This window comes from Henckelia pumila, chromosome 4 (assembly GCF_033568475.1).
Source record: "Henckelia pumila isolate YLH828 chromosome 4, ASM3356847v2, whole genome shotgun sequence".
NCBI classification, from domain to species: Eukaryota; Viridiplantae; Streptophyta; class Magnoliopsida; order Lamiales; family Gesneriaceae; genus Henckelia; species Henckelia pumila.
The window spans coordinates 167,779,090-167,795,017 of NC_133123.1; the positions used below are offsets into that span (position 1 = coordinate 167,779,090).

The 15,928-nt window shown below is 34.4% G+C and overlaps 1 non-coding gene across 1 annotated transcript; it reads left to right on the forward strand.

The window, feature by feature from the left end:
• Positions 1-14,091: 14,091 nt before the first annotated feature.
• LOC140870133 (small nucleolar RNA R71) lies at positions 14,092-14,202 on the forward strand. Its single transcript, XR_012147111.1, has one exon. It is a non-coding gene; the product is annotated as a small nucleolar RNA R71 (small nucleolar RNA).
• The last annotated feature ends 1,726 nt before the right edge of the window (positions 14,203-15,928 follow it).

Genomic DNA, 15,928 nt, shown 5'->3' on the forward strand with positions numbered 1-15,928 from the left:
CCAATGTCAGTGTTACTCTGGGAGTCCTTGTACTTCAGAGGGTACCTGGGAGCCTTTGTGCTTCAGGATTGGCGGTGGGAAGGCTACTCAGTCTATGGATTTGGTGACAGTCACGACAGGGTATGACCTTGGATTAAGATATCAGGTTTGATATCGATGGTTCGATATCATCTGGTGTGCCAGAGATATAGTTTGAGTGTTCTGCTATGGGAACCAGTCATGGAGGGATTTCCTAGACAAGTGTGTACTCTGAGCAGATAGGTTTTAACCTTTGAGTTACTGCTAGACGTGTGGATCTAGTAGGTGGACGGATTTCTACCAGCGATGGCTAGTGGTTGTCATCAGAGTTGTGGTTAGAATTTCCTTGTGATAGGAATTATCCAAGATACTGGATGGAATGTTGTTTTAAGACTTAGACTCGAATACGAGGACTACTCCATGATGATTGACTTCATCTGTGATAGATTATGTCAGACGCTAAGGATTGTACAGAGCTATCTGAGATATGAGGGAAGCGTGGCCTATACCCGTGAAGCCTTGGTGGTTGTCCAGGTGGGTTAACATGGTAAGCTACCTTAGTCTTAAATTGTTTCACAATCTTAAGCGAGGGATGTAATCAGGAGAGTGTTCGAAGATTGTAAGAATCTTGGAAATTCGTTAGTTATGATTCTAAGTTTGACGAATCGTGATATTCATCCTGGATGAACGAAGCAAGGATAGTTAGTGCAGTGTTTGCGCTAATTACTGTCTGATATTTTCAGAGATTGAGCGTAGGATTTTCCATGGGATGGAAATGGGCTTAGTTTATCTTGATGTTTGCCTTGGGTGAACAAGACAACGATTAGTAGTGCTAAGGTGGCACGGGATATGTTCTAGTGACTACTAGTGGTTATTGGGTAACTCTGTCAGAGTTAGGATGGTTAAGTTCAGAATACGAAGTAGCGGTTAGTAGTGCTGAAAAGGCGCAGGACTTGTGCCAAGTAAACTACTCATGTACTGTGATCTGACACCGTTTGGAAATAGTTCTTTGTGGCAGCTGAGTCATGGTTATTGACCGAGCCATGTAGGTTGGATGATCAGTGGTGGTCTGATCTGATAAGTGCGAGCTTAAGTAGATCGACGAATTCGATTGGTTGAGCCAATCAGGGTTGATCAGGATGTAGCAATTAAGAAATACTTGGGATAGTATTTTGTCGAGTAATGCTTATGGGATGAGTACTGAATATCATCTCAGAGAAATCAGAGATTTGAGTTATTTAGTCTCAATGATCGCCAGAGATGAATCTTTCTGGGATTGCTATAATCGGGAACGATTGTAAGTGGACTTGTATGATCAAGTTAGGTGTAAACTTGACAGTGGAGACAAGCAAGAGAGTTGGTAGTTCCCAGTATAGTGCATTCTTGTTAAGAAGGAAACTGATATTGATCCAATCAATTGCTTAGTAATAGCAATAGGTCAGAAAAGTATCATGTTGTTGTTTCATGTGAGAGTTTTCCATTGAACAACAATAGTGAAGATTGTTGACCGGACATTTCCGTTAAGTGAGGGCATCTATGTGTACCGTTGTGGTTGGATCCGACGAGTAGTTGGAAATGCTAATGGACATTAGCAAGGAAACATCAGTTGTCTGATCTATGTGACATTAGCTAGGATCTGATCCTCGAGATCTAGCAGGATGTGTCACTAGTCTTCTAGCGTATGATGAAAGATGTCTCTGAAATGACAGAGATAGTAGAATTTCGACTTAGTAGCCAACAAGATTATTGTAGGAATTGAAGATTTCGCAAGATAGCGATGAAGCAACTTTGTTCTTTCCAGTCGACAAGCCACATCAGTGCGGACCATTCGTCAAAGATATTGTGCTTTAGCAATGGACGATATTCGGAGTGCGTCGGGTGGCAAGTTACTTCGAGCCCAAGTATTTCCCAGGATTGACTAAAGAATCGACGAATTAGATCGTTCAGTGCTGAGACTGATGCGTTCGGCAAGGGAGCGATTTGACTATTGAGAATCCATTGGGATTTAGTTCCAGGATCAGTATGTTCAACCTTGGGAGGTTGGTATGAGCTGATGGTATTATCAGAGACTCTGAGTTGAGTTATACCAGGTGCAATGACTGTCGAGTTTCGAGACGGAATAGGAAGCGTTTCCATATGTCTGTGCACTGTGGAATGTCCCAGTCGAGCATATTGGTGGGAGCTTGCCTTAGTTTTGATGAGCGTACAGTGATTGCGAGTATGTATAACTATCAGGAGGACGTCCATCGATCAAATTCATGAGGTGAATAACTTATGATCAAGATGATGTAGATCATCAGAGGTGTGATGACTTTCATTGAAATGTATGCATGATTTCGCAGGCCAGTGGCTACGAGATGACGTAGCATCATAAATTGCAAGTGATGATAGTTATCATTAGGGCACAGTGTTGAGGTTATACTAAGAAACGTGAACAGAAGAATGTACTAGACATGATGGTCTAAGTTCCCAGTATTCCTTGGGAAACCGGTTGTGCTTCAGGGAGAGTGGGGAGGGTAACCACTCTAGGGAACATTGTGAGCAGTTACGTTGAATTATAGACTTGAGTCCACTGGATTATCTTAAAGAGAGATTCATGTTAGAATGTGTCAGCAAAATGTTGGGATTAGTGTTTTCCTGACTAGAGGTGTTGAGCACCGAGAAATTTTGAAACCATTAGATGGTTAGATTCGATAAGTAATTCGACGAATGTCGTAAACAAGTATGTTCATGACTTGGTCTTCGTTAGTCTAAAAATTACTTTGGGACGATGATATTGATCAAGCAGGTATTGTATCCTTCGTGGTCAGGAAGATCGAGGTCCGAGTGAAAGATGTATCAGTGTTACGATACGCTAGCGCTAGGGAAGTTCGACTGTCGACCAGTAGTGCAGTAATCTTCAGTGAAAGAATATTAATGCGGTTAAGCATTAATGGAGCTTATAGGGAATTCGACGAGAGTCTGAGTGTGTGATAAGTGCATTTTGTATGCATTATTTCATGTTATTTTATGTCTATTTTGTGTGCATTCATATTATTTTTATGTGTTTTTATGTGTTTTAGTGCATGTGTGTGTATTTCACTCCTTGGGTTAATTTTGTAGGAAAATAGATTTTTGAAGAGTGAATTACGGAGCAGCCTTGATCGAAAAATCATATTTAATTTTAGAGACATTGAAATCCAATCTTCACCGTTCAGATTAAAGTTAAGATGTTTTGAAGCTGCTGTCCAAATTTCAGCTCAATCCGACGGCTAGATCTCGAGATATGAATTTTTGAAAATTGTCGCTCGGCGCAGATTTTTTTTACTGCGCGCGCGCGAGTCCGACGTACAGGCCTCTGTTTTTATGTGTTGCGCGTGCGCAAGGCCTATGCCGCGCGCGCGTGCGTGTTCGGGGGTCATATGTGTTCCGAAAAATCCTTGTTTTGAGAGGAAATTAACTGGTAGGCGTTCCGGACCATATATATACAAGATATAACATATTTTTTAGGGTTCGGAAGTTCTAGAACGCGCACAACACAGAGAAGGCGGCTACAAGGCTTGGGAGAGAAGATTTCTTCTTTCTTTTCTTCTTTTTATTTTTATTTTTGAATTATTGTTTTTAATTATTGAGTAGTTTATTTTCAACCAAGACGGCGTCATTGGGCCGAACAAATTCATGTAGAAAACTTGGATGTTTGTTTGGGATTTTTTAGAGTTGATTTTATTTTATTGATTGTCAGATTTATATTTGTCTTGTGAATACTCTGATCAACTGTTTGCTTGCATGTTAATCAATTCCAAATCGACAGAGGAGGTTTTGATTTTGATCACTCTGATAATTAACATATTGTAAAACCGACTAGAAATAGAATTCGGTTTCAGTGTGCGGTTTAGGTGTAAACTGAATTTTCACAAATATTTAATGCATTCAAATTTGATTAGAATTACAAAAGATTAGTTCATCAATATTTGAATAGGTTTGATTGTTCTAGAAATAGACCTTTGAACAAATTAGAAGAATTCCCGTGAATTAAAATTAAATCTGAGTCCTTAATCGACTACATGTTACGTGATTTGTTCGGTACCTACGTGTGTCTTGGTTGTCTTTGTCTTAATTATTTTTATCTTCAGTTATTTTTATTCTTATTTCTTAATCAGTTTTTATTTTATATTCTTATTTTATTTAATTCAAAATCCTTCTATTATTTTGTCTAGATTAAGTAAAATAATTAATTCTTGAGAATTGACTGCAGTCCCTGTGGGATCGATACTTGGACTCTCTGTCCACTTTACTATTACTTGACCTGGTACGCTTGCCAGTAGATTTATATCACACCGATTTAGCCGGTCAAGTTTTTGGCGCCGTTGCCGGGGACTGTTTAGTTAATATTAGGATAGATTATTTGCTTGAGACTAGATTTTTTTTTCTTGCATTTGTTTAATTATTTATTTTAATTTTAATTTTATTCTCTTTTGCTTGTGAGGTACTTGGAGATGGACCATCGACAGGTGTTCACAAGATTTGGCCAACAATACTTGGAGCCTTTCTATGCTGTTTGGGGGAGATTCAATGATTTGGCGAACAGATTTCAATGCCATCAGTTTTCTACTTACACCCTCACTAAAATTTTTTATGGTGGTTTGGATGAGATTACAAGAAGTTGGGTAGATTCTGGAGCTCTGGCCACTGGCAGTCAATTGTTTAGAAGAGATCAAGACAGTGCGATGCACTTGTTGAACGATATGGCAGATTTTGACTACCATTGGCATTGTGATCCTTCACTGCAGGGTTGGAGTCACCAATATCCTCCAGATATCAACTCTAAAAATTTTGCGAACCAACCAACAGAGCATCAAGAAGAGTGTATAGGGCATTCCGAAGATTATGTGGCTCAGTTGGAGAATTTTTTGCGGCAACAGACAGAGACAAATCAATTTTTAGAAAGCCGCATAAGTCTTTTGGATGAACAGATTGCGCTTATTAGAGAACCAATTTTGGATATCTGCCAATTGAGTGAAGTAACTGAGCCAGAGCATGAAGAAATCATTTTTGAGAAATCTTCTTGTGAGGATGAGCCAAACATGATAGTGGAGGAGGAAGAACCATTCAAGGAGAGAGATTTTACCTCGTCAGTAGTCGTTCCATGTACACCGTTAGAAGATACTTTCTTGCCATTGATGCCAATCCCACAGTATTCCATCCTCTATGACCTTCAGCCTAGATTCGGAGTCTCCTTCCAAAAGAAAAATTTCAGAACAAGTGTTGTTGGAACGACGAGCTTACAAAGTATATATCACGCCAAGCTTGAGGGTGAAGGAAATCAAGACCCATACGTAGAGTTGTATGATTCTTACTATGGGCGGCAGCCGCTCTTTGATGGTTTCTTTTGCATAGTCGGGCATTAGACTATAAATTTAGCGCTGACTGGGAGGCAACCCAGTATTCTTTCTTTTTGCTTTTTATTTTATTTTTGGTTTTTGTTTTTGTTTTTGTTTTTGTTTGATTTTTGTTTCTTTCCCATGCCAGTTGGTCGTGCCTGCCGATATATACAATCTGCTGCTGCTGTCCCAGCTGATACTATCAAGAAGGAAGAGGATGCATCGAAAACCAGGGGAGTGTTATTTTTGTTCTCATTGTATTTTTGTTTGTCTTTGCATTTGTGGGTTTGTTATGCATTCTGTTCATTGTTCTGAAGCATTGAGGACAATGCTTTGGATAAGTATGGGGGGGGGTAGACTAGTATTGCATTGTCTATGTGTTTGTGTTGCATCTGTCGTGTTTCGTATTTGTTTGCATACAGTTTGTTTTTGTTGTTGTTTGCATTGTTATGAGTAGGATGAATCATAATAGCCAATGATGATGAAGTTTATTTGAAAAAAATGGATTTTTGAAAAAATTTTGCTCTTGACTGGACATGAGAAACTGTAGGTTGAACCGTGAATATTTTTAAGCACTAATGTTAGACCAGTGAATTGTAGCGAAAGATTTGATGAAGTTTCTATCTGTTTGACCATTGCACGGCAATAGGTGGTTTGTGGATCTTGATTGTGTTCTATGAATTTTGATGAGGCTCTAGTTTACACTTATGATCTTGGGCGCACCTAGAAAAAATTATATACAATTCCATCCGGGCCTTGAAAGGATTAAAATCCTAAAAAAAAAAATTAAATTTAAGGCTAAGTATGCGGATTCAATGGGATTGATGCTCCATCCGGGCTATAGACGAGGGGATTAGAAAGAAAAAATAGAATAATTTTTCGTATCCTAGCCAGTTATAGCTAAGTCAGCGGGTAATTATTGGGGCTAATGCAATACCGGGTGCAAAATCCGAAGGTGTGTAATTCATTATCTCAAGGGAGGTGGGTTTAGTCTAGAGGTCGTTGGAAGGAATGGGCACTTGAAGAGTGAAACTTGCACTGATTTGTCATAGGTCGCCAAGCAGTTTTGAAACGAATTCGGTCTAAGTTGTATGAAACTGGAATGACATTTCACACACACACGTTCACGTTAAACCGAAGGTGTATTATGAAAAGTTGAGAGCATGTCTGTGTTTTTTTTTTGTGATTAAACTTCTCAGAGGCTTTGCACATTTATGAATCGTCCTTACTTATGTTTTTGTTTGCATTTTGTTTTTGCATGTCTTGCTCGAGGGCGAGCAAGGTTTAAGTATGGGGGTGTTGATAAGTGCATTTTGTATGCATTATTTCATGTTATTTTATGTCTATTTTATGTGCATTCATATTATTTTTATGTGTTTTTATGTGTTTTAGTGCATGTGTGTGTATTTCACTCCTTGGGTTAATTTTGTAGGAAAATGGATTTTTGAAGAGTGAATTACGGAGCATCCTTGATCGAAAACTCATATTTAATTTTAGAGACATTGAAATCCAATCTTTACCGTTCAGATTAAATTTAAAGATGTTTTGAAGCTGCTGTCCAAATTTCATCTCAATCCGACGGCTAGATTTCGAGATATGAATATTTGAAAATTGTCGCTCGGCGCAGATTTTTTGTACTGCGTGCGCGAGAATCAAGCTCGCGCGCGCGCGAGTTTGACGTACAGGCCTCTGTTTTTATGTGCTGCGCACGCGAGGCCTGTGCCGCGCGTGCACGCGTGTTCGGGGGTCATATGTGTTCCGAAAAATCCTTGTTTTGAGAGAAAATTAACTGGTAGGCGTTCCGAACCATATATATACAAGATATAACATATTTTTTAGGGTTCGGAAGTTCCAGAACGCGCACAACACAGAGAAGGCGGCTACAAGGCTTGGGAGAGAAGATTTCTTCTTTCTTTTCTTCTTTTTATTTTTATTTTTGAATTATTGTTTTTAATTATTGAGTAGTTTATTTTCAACCAAGACGGCGTGATTGGGCCGAACAAATTCATGTAGAATACTTGGATGTTTGTTTGGGATTTTTTAGAGTTGATTTTATTTTATTGATTGTCAGATTTATATTTGTCTTGTGAATAGTCTGATCAACTGTTTGCTTGCATGTTAATCAATTCCAAATCGACAGAGGAGGTTTTGATTTTGATCACTCTGATAATTAACATATTGTAAAACCGACTAGAAATAGAATTCGGTTTCAGTGTGCGGTTTAGGTGTAAACTGAATTTTCACAAATATTTAATGTATTCAAATTTGATTAGAATTACGAAAGATTAGTTCATCAATATTTGAATAGGTTTGATTGTTCTAGAAATAGACCTTTGAACAAATTAAGAGAATTCCTGTGAATTAAAATTAAATCTGAGTCCTGAATCGACTACATGTTACGTGATTTGTTCGGTACCTACGTGTGTCTTGGTTGTCTTTGTCTTAATTATTTTTATCTTCAGTTATTTTTATTCTTATTTCTTAATCAGTTTTTATTTTATATTCTTATTTTATTTAATTCAAAATCCTTCTATTATTTTGTCTAGATTAAGTAAAATAAATAATTCTTGAGAATTGACTGCAGTCCCTGTGGGATCGATACTTGGACTCTCTGTCCACTTTACTATTACTTGACCTGGTACGCTTGCCAGTAGATTTATATCACACCGATTTAGCCGGTCAATGTGTCGGAAGCTATTTCGACCTGACACTCAAGTAGTAGTCTATCTTACGTTCTCGAGGTATTACCTTAGATTTCGAGGACGAAATCTTTTAAGGGGGGGAGAATGTAGTGACCCGTATCCGTATTTAGCGATTAATGGGTATATTAATCGTGTAATAATGTTGGATCAAGTAAAACGTAATTAAGGAAATTCCTAAAGGATTAACGGAGTCCGGAAATGGATCCAGGACACTCGAAAATGGCTTAGAGGGTCCCAAGACTCGAGTGGGATCGGAACCACCGATCCATGATCGGAGCTTCCGATCTTGGTGAGTTCGGAACCACATCGAAAGCAGGGAGATCGGAGCTTCCGATCGACCTTCGGTGACAGGTGTGTGGTTGCATGTGGATGGGATTGACGCGTGGCATCGGAGCTTCCGATCGGAGGAACGGAGCTTCCGATCTGCACGTTCGGAGCTTCAAATCGGGAACGGAGCTTCCGATCATTGTCTATAAATATAGGTACGAGGGCTTCATTTCAAAGCGCACCGAATTCCTCTCCTTCGCCCTCGTGGCTCTATTTTAGGGCTTTGGATACTCTTATTTTAGAGTTGGAGTAGGGAACATATTTTAGTATAGTCAGACAGTGTCTGACATAGTAGCGGAGCAGTGCTCATGTAGCGGAGCAGTGCTCGAGGCTGTGGAGCTGCAGCAGGGGTGTGCCCCTAGTTGCGGGATAGTCGCCATCAGTGGGCTGACGACGGACGCAGGTATAGCTATGGTATCCTTAAATTATTTAGGAGTATGCAATAGCTTAGTTAAGGCTTTTAGAGCTTAATGAATGATGCATGGATATTTGCATTGTAGAGTTGATGATAGGCTGGGAACCTAGAATGGGACTGCTAGGACTGCCTGTAGTAAGGTACGTAAGTACAGACTGAGATAGCCAGCGGGTTTTGCATGCTTATATGTTGCATTTGTGTGTCATATTATTATGCAGCATGTGCATATCATATTGTGCATGTCCATCTTGTGAGATGAGCCATGTAGGGCCGCTCAGCCCTGTCTGGACGGGTGATGTCTAGTGCTCAGTGACTGACGGGTCATGGGTGGTTAGCATCTGGGGACACAGTCCACGTCCTATAAGAATGAGCAGTGTACACAGGGTTTGCTCCCCGGGTTGTACCACTCATGTCCTAGGCGCCATTACTGAGCAGTTGTATACAGTTATCGCAGATATGGATACCCTATCATTTGCATGCATCATATTTGTATGTTTTACCCAGTGCTTTCGTATTGAGCTTAGAGCTCACGTCCAGTCTTTTTTGTGTATCTGGACACCCCATCCGACGGGGCAGGTGTAGGTGCAGGGTGGAGCACCAGGAGCTTGGATTGGCCAGCGACCAGTGAAGACAGCGAGATTATTGTAGGTTTTGCCTTTAGGATATTTATTCGATTGGGTTGTATAATCGAATTTATTTAAACGGTTGTATTCTGCCGGTTTGCTTTTATTTAAGTCTTTCGCAGCGATTTATTTTAATGCATGCTTAATTATGCTCTTAACTCTGATTAGGTAGTGGATCCGGGTAGGGTCGCTACAATAATACAACTTCATAATTTTAATGAAACTTTAATTTTAAAACAAACTTTTTAAAATATAAATAATTACAAATTTTAAGTTTCATCACACCCCCAAACCGGCTTATTACTAGTCCCTTAGTAATAAAATATCATAAAATATCATAAAATCACAAGTTAGATTTTTATTCCTTATTATATATATTCAAATTTGCAAACTTTGAAATTTTAAAACACACTTGTGAGGAGATCATTTGTTTATTTATAAATCTTATTATCAACCAATATATTAATATATAATTGGATGTGGTATACATATATATTTCACATAATATCAAAATATTAAATATATATATAATTTTTTATATAAATATTTTTAAAAAACTTTGAGAATAATATAATCAAAATGATAATAGAAATCATTTTCATAACATGTATATCATCAGGAATATTAATTTAAAAGTCTCAACTTCATATTCTCTCGGGTTATGATATTTCATATATAGTTGTTTTCATTCATGGAGTTGGAAGAAAATTATACACTCATTGAAAATGGCTAGTAAAGCAGACAATCAAATAACCTAATATTGAAAATAAGATAGGATAATTTATAAAGAATAAACACATTTTGTTTTTTTTTTTGTTTTTCTATTTTTTTCTATTTTTTTCTACTTTTTTTTTTGGTTTGCTGCAGAATTGTTTTTACATAATCAAAGACCTCCAATAAACTTTGAAAAAGTAACATTTTTTTTTCAAAGTTTATTTATTTGTTTATTTTTTTATGAGGTAAATCTATTACATTGATAATTATGATAGAGATATTAATACTCTACATCTTTACAATCAAACTCCAAACAACTTTGCAGCCAATTTTTATATGCACAAATTTTTATTTTATTTTTTTTAAAATGGGTTTAATCTAGTAATCAACCATTTCTTAATAATCAATAAAAGCTTATAAGTTGTTTTCTCAATTCTCACCTCTCACTCACAAAATTTATGTGAGTATATATTGCACTTTTACAAATTAATTCCTTCAATTATACATGTTATTATTCATTCAATCAATATCACTTTAACTATATATTCATAAAAGTTTTAGAAAATATGTTATTTGAAAACACACAATTATATATTATTTATAACTTATATCTCATCAATTATATATTTTCTATTAAATTGATAAAAAGAAGAATAAATAAACATCTATACAAAAAGACTTCATTTTCTTAGTAGTTTGCAATTTAAATATATACGGAATATTAAATTCTAATTTATTGTGATAATATGATAAATAAAAACTAATGCATGTCAGTAGTTTTTTGCTCCTTACTCTGCCATTGAAAAAGAAAAATAAATATTATTATAGCAATTTTTTTTTATTTTTAAAATTTTAATAATTTTTTTTTAGAGATAAACCCTCCCTCAAACCTGAATATGACATTGTTTTTAGTTTTTAAGAAAAATAAAGAGTACATGATGAAAGAGATGTCACCTGGAATTTATTGAAGATGAGGAACAAACACAAACCATTTTGTGACATGTTGAATCAATGATGAATTCAACATCTTCTTATGAGTTGAGGGTTGGCTTCCCATCCAATTTTCTTTTAACCCTCCTTTTCTTCGCATAAGTGTTTTTTCCTAGTCCAGACATATTTCAAATAGGTAAGATTTTTGGAACTTCGCCACCTAATCGAACCTTGGCTTCAATTATAAGTCGAATATCCTCCGGAATTCCTTTTTGCATAAGAATTCTCAATCTTTCACGCCTGCATTCATAAATCATTCTTCGAACCTTTTTAGGTAGAGAAGAAGTGAAAACTTTTCCATGTTCTTTGATAGCTTCTTCCATTTTGAAAATAAAGAAATTTTTTTTGTTTTTAATTTTTGGATCAGTTATTGTGGAAAACCAATTTAACCGACTGTAAGAGCCACGGAGTACCGTTATCCGCCACTTAACCGGGAAGTGAACTCAATTCTGCAAAAATAAAATGAAAATATAAGTAACAATTAATTTGGATCATATAAAGGCTTAACTCTTCATCAAGAATTTCATTTTCTAAAAATGGTTTAAGCCTTTGCCCATTAACTTTAAACACATTATTATTTTTTGGATTTTCCAACATCAACAGTGCCATGAGGATAGACAAATTTAACAATAAATGGTCCAGACCATCGTGATCTAAGTTTTTCTGAAGACAAATGCAAGTGAGAATTATAGAGTAAAACTTTTTGCCTGATTTCAAAAGATTTTCTCATAATATTTTTACCATGAAAGACTTTTGTTTTATCTTTATAAATCTTTGCATTTTTAGCTGTTTTCTTTGACAACAATTGATCTCCACATACCTCAGAATGACAAAATTTAATGACACTACTTACCTCATTGTCGGGTATGCATCGTTGAAAAATTTGATCAGGATAATACTTAAACAAATAAGGATCATCCCAATAAATTTTTTTTACCTCTTTCAAGAATTTATTTTTATCTTGTGAACTCCAATGAGAAGACATTTTATTTGTCACAAGAAAATTTACAATATTAGCAAACCAAGACATAGTAGTAGCATAAAATGGTTGATCATACGGAAAATTTTCATTTATTGTTATTTCATTACGAGATGATTCAGAAATTATTCTTGATAAATGATCAGCTACTACATTTTTTGTTTCTTTTTCAAGTTGACTGTTTTCTTCAAATAATTTTGATTCAAAAATATTTTCCGAATCAAAATTTTTCACCAAACAAACATCAGATTGTTGATTTAAGTTTTCTTCTTGTATACATTCTTTCATGATATTTTCTATTGCATTATCATCTTCATCTTCATTGATACTTGGTTGTTTACTTAAATTGAACACATTAAGTTCTAAAGTCATATTTCCAAAAGACAATTTCATTATTCCATTTCGACAATTAATTATAGCATTTGAAGTTGCGAGAAATGGACGTCCTAATATTACTGGAATTTCATTATGCACTTTTATTGGTTGTGTATCCAAGACAATAAAATCCACAGGATATGAATTTATCGACTTGAACTAACACATCTTCTACGATACTTCTAGGTATTTTGATTGATTCATCGGCTAGTAAAAGAGTGACAGATGTAGGTTTTAAATCTCCCAACTTAAGTTTTTCATAAACTGAATAAGGAAGTAAATTCACACTTGCTCCCAAATCTAACAAAGCTTTTTTAATTTTATTTTTTTCCAATAATACATGAAATTGTTGGACAACCAGGATCTTTATATTTCAAAGTAGAATTATTTTGAATAATAGAACTTACCTGCTCAGTTAAAAATGCTTTCTTCTTTACATGCAATTGTCTTTTCACAGTACATAAATCTTTTAAAAAATTTCATAAGAAGGTACTTGTTTAATAACATCTAATAATGGAATATTTATTTTACTTGTTTAAAAACTTCATAAATATCAGAATCATTTTTTTGTTTTTTATTGTTTACTAATGCATGAGGAAAAGGAACAGGTTTATTTGACTCACATATTACTTCAGATAATTTATCATCAACTTTCTCAATCTTAGGACTCAAAGTATCATCTTTCTCGAAAGTATCAAGATTTTCATCCTTACTCTTTGAGTTTGACTGATCTTTGTTTTCATCACTATATGGATCATTAACTATTTTACCACTTCTAAGAGTAATAACAGATTTTACTTCATCAAATTTATCTTGATTTTGATTTTTAGGATTAGGTTGTGGTTGAGATGGAAATTTTCTTTTTTCATTAATATTAAGTGCATATGCAAATTTTGCAAGAGTTTCTTTCAAATCATTCATAGATTGAATGTTTTGAATATTGATAGACTCTTGCTTTTGAATGTATGCATGAATTTCATCTTCAAAATATTTTCTTGGAGGTGGGATATAAGGAACATAACCTTGATGATTTTAGTTATTTTGAAAAGGTTGTTGTGAAGGTTGTGCATTATTTTCGTTCCTCCAACTAAAATTAGGATGATTTCTCCAACCAGGATTATATGTTTGTGAAAAAGGATATAATGTTGGTTTTTTAAAATTGTTAACATAATTGGCTTGTTCATGGAGACATTCTTTAAATGAAGGCAAAGTAGGACAATTTTTTGTAAGATGATCATGTGTGTCACATATATGACAAACAATTTCTTGAACATTTTTTAATTGATCACTCTTTTTCATTTCTAATGATTCGATTTTTCTTGCTAAAGATGCAAGTTTAGCTTGAATATCTACATCATCTTTAAGATGATAAATATCAACCCCATTTTTTGAATTATTGGTTTTACTTGGTGGTTCAATTGAGCCTATATTATCCCAATTTTGAGCATTTTCTGCTAATGACTCCAAATATTCTATAGCCTCATTTGGGTTTTTATCTTCAAAAATTCTATTGCACATGAATTCTATCATTTGCCTATCTTTAGGTATTAAACCTTCATAAAAGTGAGAAACTATCCTCCATATTTCAAAACCATGATGTGGGCATGTATTAAGTAACTCTATATATCTATCCCAACATTGATAAAATGTTTCCCCTTGTTTTTGAGAAAAAATTGTAATTTGTCTTTTAAAAGAGTTTGTTCTATGGGAAGAGAAAAACTTTTTTAGAAATTGTTGCATTTCTTCCCATGATCTTATTGAACTTGATCTCAAAATTTGCAACCATGTTTTAGCTTTATCTTTTTAAAAAAAAGGAAAAAGCTTTAATCGAACAATATCCATGCTACAATTTTGATCATTATAAGTGTTGCAAACCTCCTCAAATTCTCTTAAATGCAAATATGGATTTTTAGAATCTAGGCCATGAAAATTTGATAAAAGTTGAATGATTTGTGGCTTTTGAAATTAGACGCATCAGGAGGAAAAACTAAACAAGATGATGTACTAGTTCTTATTGGATTCATATGGTGCCTAAGTGTTCTTGGTTGTTCATGTTCTTGATTATTATTATTATTATCATCTTGATTATTAGAATTATCCTCCATGTTTAAAATATTTTCAGATACTCGAACAAGTCTATCACTTTTTTTACGACTCCAAACAATCATACAATTAAAAACAACATACTATTTACATAAGTAACATAAATAACAAAAATTAAACTTAATTTATACCTCCCCGGCAACGGCGCAAAAACTTGCTACAAATTAAATTGTAATTCACCCAAGTGTAGGTTGTCTGCAAGTAATATATTCGTGAGTACGAGATCGATCCACGGAGAGGATGCTGTAAGTTTAATTTTAGCAATGATATATTATAGATGGAAATATTATTATTAAACTTCAAATACACAAATTATAAAAATATCAAGGCTTCAAAGGTTCATTGTTGGTTTATTTAAGATTGCTTAACAAAAATAAATAAAAGAAACTAAAATAAGAATAAACATAAAAGAATAATGAAATATTTAAACAAATATATCATATAATATAGTTCTCACTATATTAATATCAGATTAACCGATATTTAATACATGGTACCCATAATATATATATAGATGCATAAATATAAACATAAAAGAACAATTAAATATTTAAACAAATATATCATATAATATAGTTCCCACTATATTAATATCAGATTAACCGATAATTAATATATGATACCCATAATATATATATAATTGCATAAATATAAATTGACATAAAAGTAAATGTTAGATCAAATCACAATATTTCATTTAGAACAACCGGCAGAGCCACGCTATTGTCTAAATAAAATATATGACTTTTTTATGTTAGATGCGAGAAAGTAAATGTTAGTTGCGGAAAAGTAAATCTTAGATGCGAGAAAATTAAATGTTAGATGCGAGAAAAGTAAATGTTAGTTGCGGAAAGTAAATGTTAGTTGCGGAAAAGTAAATGCTAGTTCAAATCACAACATATTATTTAGAACAACCGGCAGAGGCACGCTATTGTCTAAATAATATATATGACTTTATTATAAATTGATACATATATTTATAGTATATAATTATTGTAGTATTTATTGTATCATATTAGACAACAAATCAAGGTAACCACATTCAAGGTACCAAGTATTTGATGTAAATAAATAACAATAAATCATCCAAATTATACCTTCAAATAAAGATCAATTAGTAAAAATAAAAATACAAATAGAAAAGGAAAGAATATACAAAATATAAACAATCTTACTTGACCAACAATGAAACCTTTTCACTTTGACATAAAAAGATTTAGTTTGCCATGAACATAAGACTCAGGAGTAAGGATAAAAGAAATTTCATACTTAAACTTGGAGAAATATGCACACTCAAACTCTTATTCTTACACACACAATAT